This window comes from Danio rerio, chromosome 21 (assembly GCF_049306965.1).
Source record: "Danio rerio strain Tuebingen ecotype United States chromosome 21, GRCz12tu, whole genome shotgun sequence".
NCBI lineage: Eukaryota > Metazoa > Chordata > Actinopteri > Cypriniformes > Danionidae > Danio > Danio rerio.
In genome coordinates this window covers 11,308,998-11,318,721 of record NC_133196.1, presented here as the reverse complement: position 1 = coordinate 11,318,721, position 9,724 = coordinate 11,308,998, and the positions used below count along the sequence as shown (strand labels likewise).

The following is a 9,724-nucleotide window of genomic DNA, read 5'->3' as shown; positions in this document are numbered from 1 at the left end:
CTCATCCACTGAATCGTTTGAGAGCAGTCAGCAAAAATATCTAATTTCAGAACTCAGAAAACACTAAATTCACTATATTAAGAGGATATGATTTTACATCCAAAGCTAAAATCCACCACACAGCGTCTGTCATCGATTCAGAGTGTATTAAATATGACACCTGCGTGAGCCGCTTGCAAACGACTCGTTTGCAGGTGCGGATATTTTCAGACCACAAGTAAAAACACACACACTGACAATACAACATTGTTATGTAACACTTAAATGTCAAACAACAGCTTACAGTGTCGAACTGTGCGGTGAGAGCTAACACTGTAAGTGCGTGTGAGCTGAACCGAGTTCGTGTGTGAGATGTTCGGATCTCTCCTCCTTCACACTTCCTTAAACAAGCGCCCGCACTCTCCTTTCTCCGAGGTCGCAGATCCTCTTGTCCGTGTGTGTGTCGTAGACTCATGTCGTGTCTGAGGACTGTCTCAAAAGTGTGTATGCTGAGGGGCTGAACTCAAGCCCCCAGTGACCATAGAGGGAGGCTGTTTATTCCCCCAGAGACCCCAATGCAGATGGTGAGTGCAGTGAGGGGAAAAGTTTATGACAGCTCTTCTGTTTTCGCTTCACGGCTGCCCCATGGAGCTATCTGGTTTCTCGGATGCAGCCATACAGACTTTTTGCCGGGCTGTTTGACTCTAATGTACTTGCATCGGACAGAGTCACGTTCCGGATTGATTTTTGGATCACGTTGAATCCTGCACCGGTCTCGAGTCACGTACTGGATTTGTTTAGGGTTTTATTGGATTTTTGTTCCTGCGCATTTCTGTGGACGTTCACTGGATAGCCGTTTTAAAGGTAATAACAGTCTGTTTACAGTCATTTGGATGCTACTAATGACAAGTTGGATGTGTGTGTGTGTGTGTGTGTGTATGTGGTGATTTGCGTGTGTGACGCGCGCGTGTATATGTTTTGCTAGGCTGTAATGTAAAGGTCATGTAGTTCCAATGTTTTTGTCTATTTTTGTGCTTGTGTGTGTGTGTGTGCGTGCGTGTCATCGCCTTCCATAATAAGCTATAATCAGTGTGTATGTGGGTGATGCAGTTACCTTTTTAAAAATAGTCACATTGTGTGACAGACTTCGTCTAAAACTGGAAACTTTTAAAGTATTAAAATACAATTATACTTTTAAAAACTCAGCTATTGTGAAAAATGTCTGTCGTTTTACTTTAAATAATACGTTTTTATATATTGCATAATATTATACGAATAAATAGGCTACTTATTAAGGCTTTAATCTCACACACACTTGTTTTCATGGCTTATGCAGACTCCACATATATTATTTAATTACTATACAAACTTTATATTTTATCCCTTTAAAATCACAATATTAAACACAACCCTTACAGAAAGCTAAAATACAAAGCCAGAGGACAAATGTGTAATTCCCATGTAATACCCATGTAATTATACACAATTATAGCCTGAAACCACATAAAACTACCATCACACACACACACACACACACACACACACACACACACACACACACACACACACACACACCTTTAAAGTAACCACGAGTAGCCATATGCCTTTAAAGAACCTTACTAAGTTCTTTTGACCGCTGTTGACAAAGCTAGTTTCACATTTCTACATCTGTTACGTGATTTAACGTTTTGAAGAAGTGGTGTTAAAATAGCTCAGACGTTCTCCTTTTTCCATTCAGGAGTAAAATGTTTTGAATTTTAGCCCTGTGTGAAACTCTTGTGGTGGCATCCACCTTAAATGCACAATTTATTCTTTAAAATAACCCAAAATCACAAGAACGGTATTACATTTTTATTGAGTTATGTATTTACATTCTCCCAATAGTTTTAAAAAATTTTCAAATCCAGAGAAGTAAACAAATTTAACTTATGACATGGTGGACAGGGGCGAGGCAGTGGCGGAGTAGGTAGTGCTGTCTCCTCACAGCAAGAAGGTCGCTGGTTTGAACCTCGGCTCAGTTGGCGTTTCTGTGTGGAGTTTGCATGTTCTCCCTGCCTTCGTGTGGGTTTCCTCTGGGTGCTCCAGTTTCCCCCACAGTCCAAAGACATGCAGGTACAGGTGAATTGGGTAGGCTAAATTTTCCGTAGTGTATGAATGTGTGTGTGAATGTATGTGGATGTTTCCTAGAGATGGGTTGCGGCTGGAAGAGCATTCGCTGCGTAAAAACTTGCTGGATAAGTTGGTGGTTCATTCCGCTGTGGCGACCCCGGATTAATAAAGGGACTAAGCCGACAAGAAAATGAATGAATGAATGGTTGACAGTGTCCTGTGTGGCCGTGCTAATAATGTAACACACCCACGACTTCAAGTTTAGTTTTATAGAAAACAGTGAAACACCGAAGATGCTTTAAAATGTTGTGTGTTTGATTAAATTGCACAGCGCAGCATTATAAATAAACTTTGTGTTTAGTATGATAATGTGTTTAGTATGATAGATAGGAGCTGATTCTTTCTTACATGATGATGACCGGAAGAGTCAATGGACTGTGGCATAATAAAAGCTCTGCTGTTATGTCACGACACACTCATCCCTTATCAGCAATTGCATCAGCAATCTTGTTTTAGCTTTCAGCATTACTCTGCTTCATACCAAAGACTAAAGTATACACAAGACATGTCACTCGTATAGTTTTGAATGGGGAAAAGTGTAACGGTCAATATGGTGAGTGAAGCCCTGCCTTCTAGTACAGGAGTCAATTAGTGATTGCTATACCATGGCGATTCTTAAGAGGAGGGGCTCGGTCCAGATGTGAGTTTCTGCAAATTTTGCGTGATTCGAACATTTAGAAATAAAACTAAAGAGACAGATGTTGTATAAATTTATTGGTGATTCCTAATATGACATTTTTGAGATTTTGATGCTTCCCCATTCAAACAGAATCCCTGAGCATACTGCTTGAGAGGCGTTTCAAAGACAGCAGGCGAGTGAAATGACTTGCCTTAAAGGGACTTTGTTCATACTACCATGATGATATGTTTTGCATACTTTAGTTTATGATTCAGATCATATATTTTGCAGCTGTCCTGCAGGATATAATGAACACAACTCCGATAATTCCACACTCAGTCATAGCATCATCAAAATACACCTTTGTTTGTTGTGAATATGCACCCACTAGTGGCGTGCATAGTATACAATTATATCTGATATAATGGCGAGGCAGTGGCGCAGTGGGTAGTACTGTCGCCTCACAGCAAGAAGGTCGCTGAGTCGCTGGTTCGAACCTCGGCTCAGATGGTGTTTCTGTGTGGAGTTTGCATGTTCTCCCTGCCTTCGCGTGGGTTTCCTCCGGGTGCTCTGGTTTCCCCCACAGTCCAAAGACATGCGGTACAGGTGAATTGGGTAGGCTAAATTGTCCATAGTGTATGAGTGTGTGTGTGTGGATGTTTGTGTGTGGATGTTTCCCAGAGATGGGTTGTGGCTGGAAGGGCATCCACTGTCTAAAAACTTGCTGGATAAGTTGGCGGTTCATTCCGATGTGGCGACCCCGGATTAATAAAGGGACTAAGCCCACAAGAAAATGAATGAATGACTTATCATTTACCATAAAGTGCTCTCATTTGTGAAATGTAGTAGTTTTGCATACTACTAAACTCAGCTCAGAGTAAATGAAGTCTGGAGTCAGTTTGAGGTTCATGTGGAGTTAGAGGAGGTGTGGGGGAGAGTAAGATGAGGATGCAGAGAGAAACTAATAAAAGGAAGAGGCAGGAATGAACACCAGTCTGTCAGCTGACTGACACTGTAGGAGATGATGATATCTGGAAGAGAAGGGAACGCACAGTTCCATGATAACTCAGGAACAGAGCGGCTAATGCCGAATCTATCTGTGTGCTTAATTATTTTATGTCATTATTTAGTAGAAGCAACTCAGATTATAAAGTCATATCATTTGTGAATTTTCTTTTCTAAGCCACATTTGGTGGTCCAAACCCTCCTCTAGTATCCTAACCGCACCTTATGGTGCTTTAGCGTTGATGGGAGAACATTATTTGCCAGAGAGGTAGAGAGCGACATCACTGTGGCTATTTAGAGGACTGATCTCCTTTCATTTTCCCCATCAAACCCTCCATGACCCAGGGCTGTGATTGTGTTTGTGATGCGGGCATGTCTGTCTCTGTCTCATTCAGGCATTACAATGACTGCAGACTATCTCATCTGCTGTATTGGAGCGACAGAAGCCGAACGGACAACTCACAAACAGTTGTGTCACTTTTGAAGCTATAATTATTATTATTGATGACTGTTTTGGTCAATCACAGTGTTAATTAAAATATGATCATCAGTTATCAAAATAATTTATAAATTACTTTACTGTCACTTTTTATTACATTTTTAGCATTTTATTTTTCGTCTAAATTTCCTGAAATTGCACAAAAATATTACTTTTGCTAATATACTTATAGCTTTTTCAGACTTGATAACTAACAATATATATATACAATAATGAAGAAATAAATATTTATACATTTGCTAGTAATTGTGGCAGCAGTAATTAACAGTATGGCATGAAAAGCATCTTTATTGTGACTTTTTATTACATTTACATCTATTCATTTGGCAGGTGGTTTTGCCCAATGCAGCTTACAATTGAGGAGGCATTCAGCGATTCATCAAGAAAAGGCAATACACACAAGAAGTGCTAATTATACAAAGGAATAGTATTCAGATAATTAAGTGCTAGAGTAAGGAAGGGGGAGGTTCATTCATTTATTTATTTTAATAGAGAGAAGAGTGTTTCTACAGGTGGTCTGTCAAGCCCACTCATCTGCATGAAGCACACTTCATAAATGCACAGCATTTGTTTGGGATATTGGGTTGTATGTTAAACTAGTCAGACAGAGATGAAAAAAATGTGTTTTCTTCAGGTGGTTTGTCAAGCCCACTCACTTGTGTGAGGCACATAGAATTGAATAATGTTTAGAGGTTGTTGTCTGCAAATTATTGCAGTCTTGTTGAACAAAAGTAACTAAAAGCGACCAAGGCTCATTCTGAACACGTACCCTTATATACATTTCTGGAGAGTGCCAAATAAGTCCCAGGAGCTATGTTGTTTTGCAGTTTTTGTTTGTGTATGCTTTTTGATATCTTAAATCTTATAAGATTCTCTCGCGAGTACCTTTCACACTTGCTCTTCTTGCGTAAAACCACCAGAGGACGCTGTCGACTGACTGACTGACTGACCAAACGACCAATAACCGCACCCACCCCTTCTTTAAAGTCAATCAATAGTGTTTTAAAATGCAACGATAGACCAGCGCCCATCCCCTTCCCTAAACCAATCCGACAGTGTTTTCAAAAGCAATCCAGAAAAAGCAAAGCCCTCACTGCAGCCTGATTTTTGCTACATTTTCAGATTTTACCACATTCTCACCCTGTTATTTACTTGTTTGTTTTATTTTTTGGCATTTCTTTTTGTCTTACCTGCTTTCTGCAAACATTCTTCACCGGACTTGAACCCTGTCGTCGTGGTCAACTCTGCTCTGTCTGTCAAATGGACAAAGTGGTAACACTGAAAAAGCCGTCCATATGTAATTCCTCACATTTATTTATTTTATTATATATTCATTCATTCATTTTCTTTTCGGCTTTTCGGTCCCTTTATTAATCTGGGGTCGCCACAGCGGAATGAACCGCCAACTTATCCAGCATATGTTTTTACGCAGCGGATGCCCTTCCAGCCGCAACCTATCACTGGGAAACATCCATCCACACTCGTTCACATTCACACACTTATACACTATTGCCAATTTTAGCATACCCAATTCACCTGTACCACATGTCTTTGGACTTGTGGGGGAAACCGGACCACACGGAGGAAACCCACTCGAACATGGGGAGAACATGCAAACTCCACCTTTTTGCTGTGAGGCGAACTTGCTATCCACTGCGCCACCACTTCGGCTAATTTTATTATTATTTTTTAATATAAACTGTGTAGATTTGCTAGCTGTCATGGCTTCAGTAATAAATAATTAGTGGTGCACTAATGGCGAAGATACACACCTTTAAGAGTTAGGGTGCTGTGCAGTTTCTTAATATTTTCCATTGAATATGGTAGTCACCTCAATAGTTACATCACAGGATCTGCATTGTGGAGTTGGGATTATTGTTGATCAGCAATGAAGAATGTACAGTGTTATTTTATATTACATTTGATTAATCAATAATTGGTGTGGGGCAAAATATCGATATGCTGATTTATCATGATAATTACACCCATGATACATGTGGCCAAATACTGATGTTTATATAAAGGTACAAAAGATCTGAATGAATCATCAGCCGTGCACTGCTACCGTTTACCGCAGTACATGAGGTGGAGCTTCTCGTAACGGCAGATCAAAAATAGACCACTGATGCAATTCTATAAAGTATATGTGCTGTTAAAAAAAAACATCTTATAACTTTTTGATGCATTTTCCCCTACCCATTTAGATATTATGATATGATTGTATATGGTTTTCTTGAGGTGTATCATATTGTATCATACAGTATTACTGTACCTGCATATCTGACTACTTATTTCACTTTTATTTTGCTCTATTTATTTATGCTTGCAATTTCTTTGAGTCACTTCGCCACAAGATTATTCTAACCAATCTAAATGAACAATTTCATTCCAGATAGAGCTTTTCAAGCCATTTACTGAAGTGATATTCATACAGCAATAGATCACAGAAAAATAAAATATCTTAATATCAAATTCTTACAATATCCTGCAGCACTAGAAGAAGGTTTATTATGTCTTCATAGCTTGTAAGAACACACTTTAGATGGATTTGAATTGTGGTCTTCAAAGCTTTAGGTTATGCAAAAGTTTAAGGATGGTCTAGAGAAGGCCTAGAGAATAAAAACATAGTCTAGCCTGTCTAAACAGTCCCAAACTGTCTCGAACAAAGAGGCAGTAAAGCTGGCCATTAACCTGGAGGCAGTGATTTTGCTTAACCAGAGCTAAACCCATCATAATCTACGTAAAGGTGGCTGCAGTATCATCATCATTATCTCTAAATTAAAGATAGGTTTCCAGAGTTTCTGTTTTTAGGAACTCTGTCGGCCATATTTATTTAAAAAAAGCATGTAAGGGTACCTCTGAAGCCAACGCCCGCTAACTCGCCAACCACTTCTGCTAAAATTTCCCCAAATGAGTCAGTCAGTCATATGCCTATATGTGTGGTTTGGCACAAATGTAAGAAAGGTTTCCTAACTAGAGAAGCTATTTTGTAGTATTGCGTTAGATAAAACCTGAAGTACATTTTCATTTCTCAATATTCTTTAGTCAAACATTACATGTCTATCATTATGTGCAGTATGTATTGACCTTATTCTAAAATGCGGAAGTGCGCCTGTTTTCGCGATTGTCTTAGAACTTCCGATTCAGTCGCCTATGGGAGAAATGACTAGGAATAATAAACGGCAGAAAACGGTCAAACTACTTGCTCTACAAACAAATGTTTGCATGACTACACAGACCAAGTAGCATAATATAATAAGAAAATATTAAATTGCAACATCAAGCAGCGTAACGAGCAGTTGTTAACGTCAAAAAATGAATGGAAGTGAATGTGACCGGAAGTCGCGAGACAAAAAGATTCAAATGGCAGCGCCCACTCGCCAGCTGAGAATAAGGTGAATACAAACACAGGCTCTTAATTCAAAGAACTCTATCAAAGTAACAGATATACTTTTCAGTTAGCCATGGAAATTCAATCTCTGGGAAAAGGCTTCTTTATTGGGGGTGTCACAGGGGTCAGTCCTTGGTCCTATTTTCTTTTCTCTATATTTTTAGAAAGCATGTAGTGGCTTTTAGTTCAATTTAAAATCTTTTTTTTCTCGTTAGACTAGTATCGTGAAAGTAAATGGATCAGTACATTGAAACTAGATAAAAACTTAGCTTGTCAAATGGCACAAAGACGCAATAAATGAATAAATCAATACTTGGCAAATGAAAAACACAGCTCAATAAACTTTTATTCGAATTAGACAAATGATGCCATTATAAATGTGTCCCCGGACAACAAAACTATAATTCAGAATATTTATACATCTCTACATATGTAAACATTTATACAAATTGGGATTTATACGTCGTATGAAAGCTGAATCAATAATCTTTCCACTTATGTATGGTTTGTAAGGACAATATTTGACTTAGATATACTGTAACTATTGAAAAATCTGGAATACCTGTGCAACGTAAGATTGGTTTTCTGGTTCAGTGCCATAGATGTCTTAACTAATACTTTTTAACTGATGCAATGCATCCTTGCTGAATAAAAAGTATTTGGTTTTTTAATTTCTTAAACTTAAACTGACACATTTTTCTTTTTCAAAACATCATCTAAATCTTCGAAATAACGGTAGAAAGTTTAGATATTTGAGTTAGAATAGAAATAATTTCCAGTAGAGCAATTCCTACTATGACTTGTTCTTGTAAAGCACACAAAGCCTGTCAATGTGACAGAAAGACGTATCTTACACTCCTCTGCGATTTTGGCAGGTTCTGTCCATATCAACACACTTCAGCCACTTTCACACTGCAGCAGAATATGGTTGTCAGTTAGCTGTTATATGATAGTTTGTAGACACTTTGATGGACACTTTACTCTCCTATGAGGCCATAGGAGAGAATTTATAAACGGAAATGGATAGTTTAACCAAATTTTTTTTTATTTTTTTTCACACTCAAGTAATTTTAGTACACTTTTATGAATTTCTTTCTTTTCTTAAAAACAAAACAAGATATTCTGAAGAATGTTTTAAAGAAGGCAGCCATTGACATTCATAGTAGTAACAAAAAATACTGTGCTTGTCAATGACTGCCTTTTTCCTGCAGTCTTCAATGTATCGTCCTTTGTGTTCAACAGAAGAAAACTCAATCTGGTTTGGAACATTTTCAATTTTTAGGTGAACTATCCCTTTAAGTCAGTGGTTCTCAACCAAGTTCCTGAAAGACCACCAACCCTACATGTTTTGGATGTCTCCTTTGTCTTCCACACCCATTACAGGTCTTTTAGTCAGTTTTTTTTCATTATTTTTTAATTGAACTTTGCATGTTTCAATGCACTTTGGGATTGCTTAGTCCATAAAGGATTACATACTCCTTTTAATTTGTTTTTATCTGTTTTTAATAATTTTTATTGTCTGCATTTTATGTTCCTAAACTTGTCTTTTTATTCCTGTTCATGTAAAGCACTTTGAATTGTCACTGTGTATGAAATGTGCTATATAAATAAACTTGCCTTGCCTTGCCTTGCCTTACAATGAATATCTTTGGGCCCAATCCAACTTCTAGCCCTTAGCCCTTCCCCTTACCCCCACCCCTCATTTTGCACATTCCTGTGAAGGGGTAGGGGTGTCCCAATTTTTTTTAGCTTGAAGCTGTAGGGCTAAGGGTAAGGACTAGATCGCCCTTGAAACAGAGATTTTTCAAAACTGCACTCAAAACCAAGGAGTACGAAAATTTCCTAGAACACACCATCTACAACGGAAGCATGGCTGCACACAGAAGTAAGGAGATGCACAAATTAGTATTTTTTTCATTATTACAAATTTTTACAACAAACAAGCACATGAAGAGTTCAGATGCAAAAGCCGCTAAAGCTTAGTTCACACTAGAGGATTTTAAGCCTGATTTGAGCCCGATTTGGAAGTTAACAAGCTCGCCGACAGATTGGGCTGTGATTT

At 38.3% G+C, this 9,724-nt stretch overlaps 1 protein-coding gene across 1 annotated transcript in view; it reads left to right on the top strand.

Moving 5' to 3' along the window:
• Window positions 1-411: 411 nt before the first annotated feature.
• The window catches only part of arhgap24 (Rho GTPase activating protein 24), a 224,546-nt gene continuing 215,233 nt past the window's right edge, over window positions 412-9,724 (top strand). The window contains exon 1 of the mRNA XM_001338974.8: window positions 412-843. The gene's annotated coding sequence lies outside the window, so the exon portion shown is untranslated. The remainder of the gene's footprint in view (window positions 844-9,724) is intronic.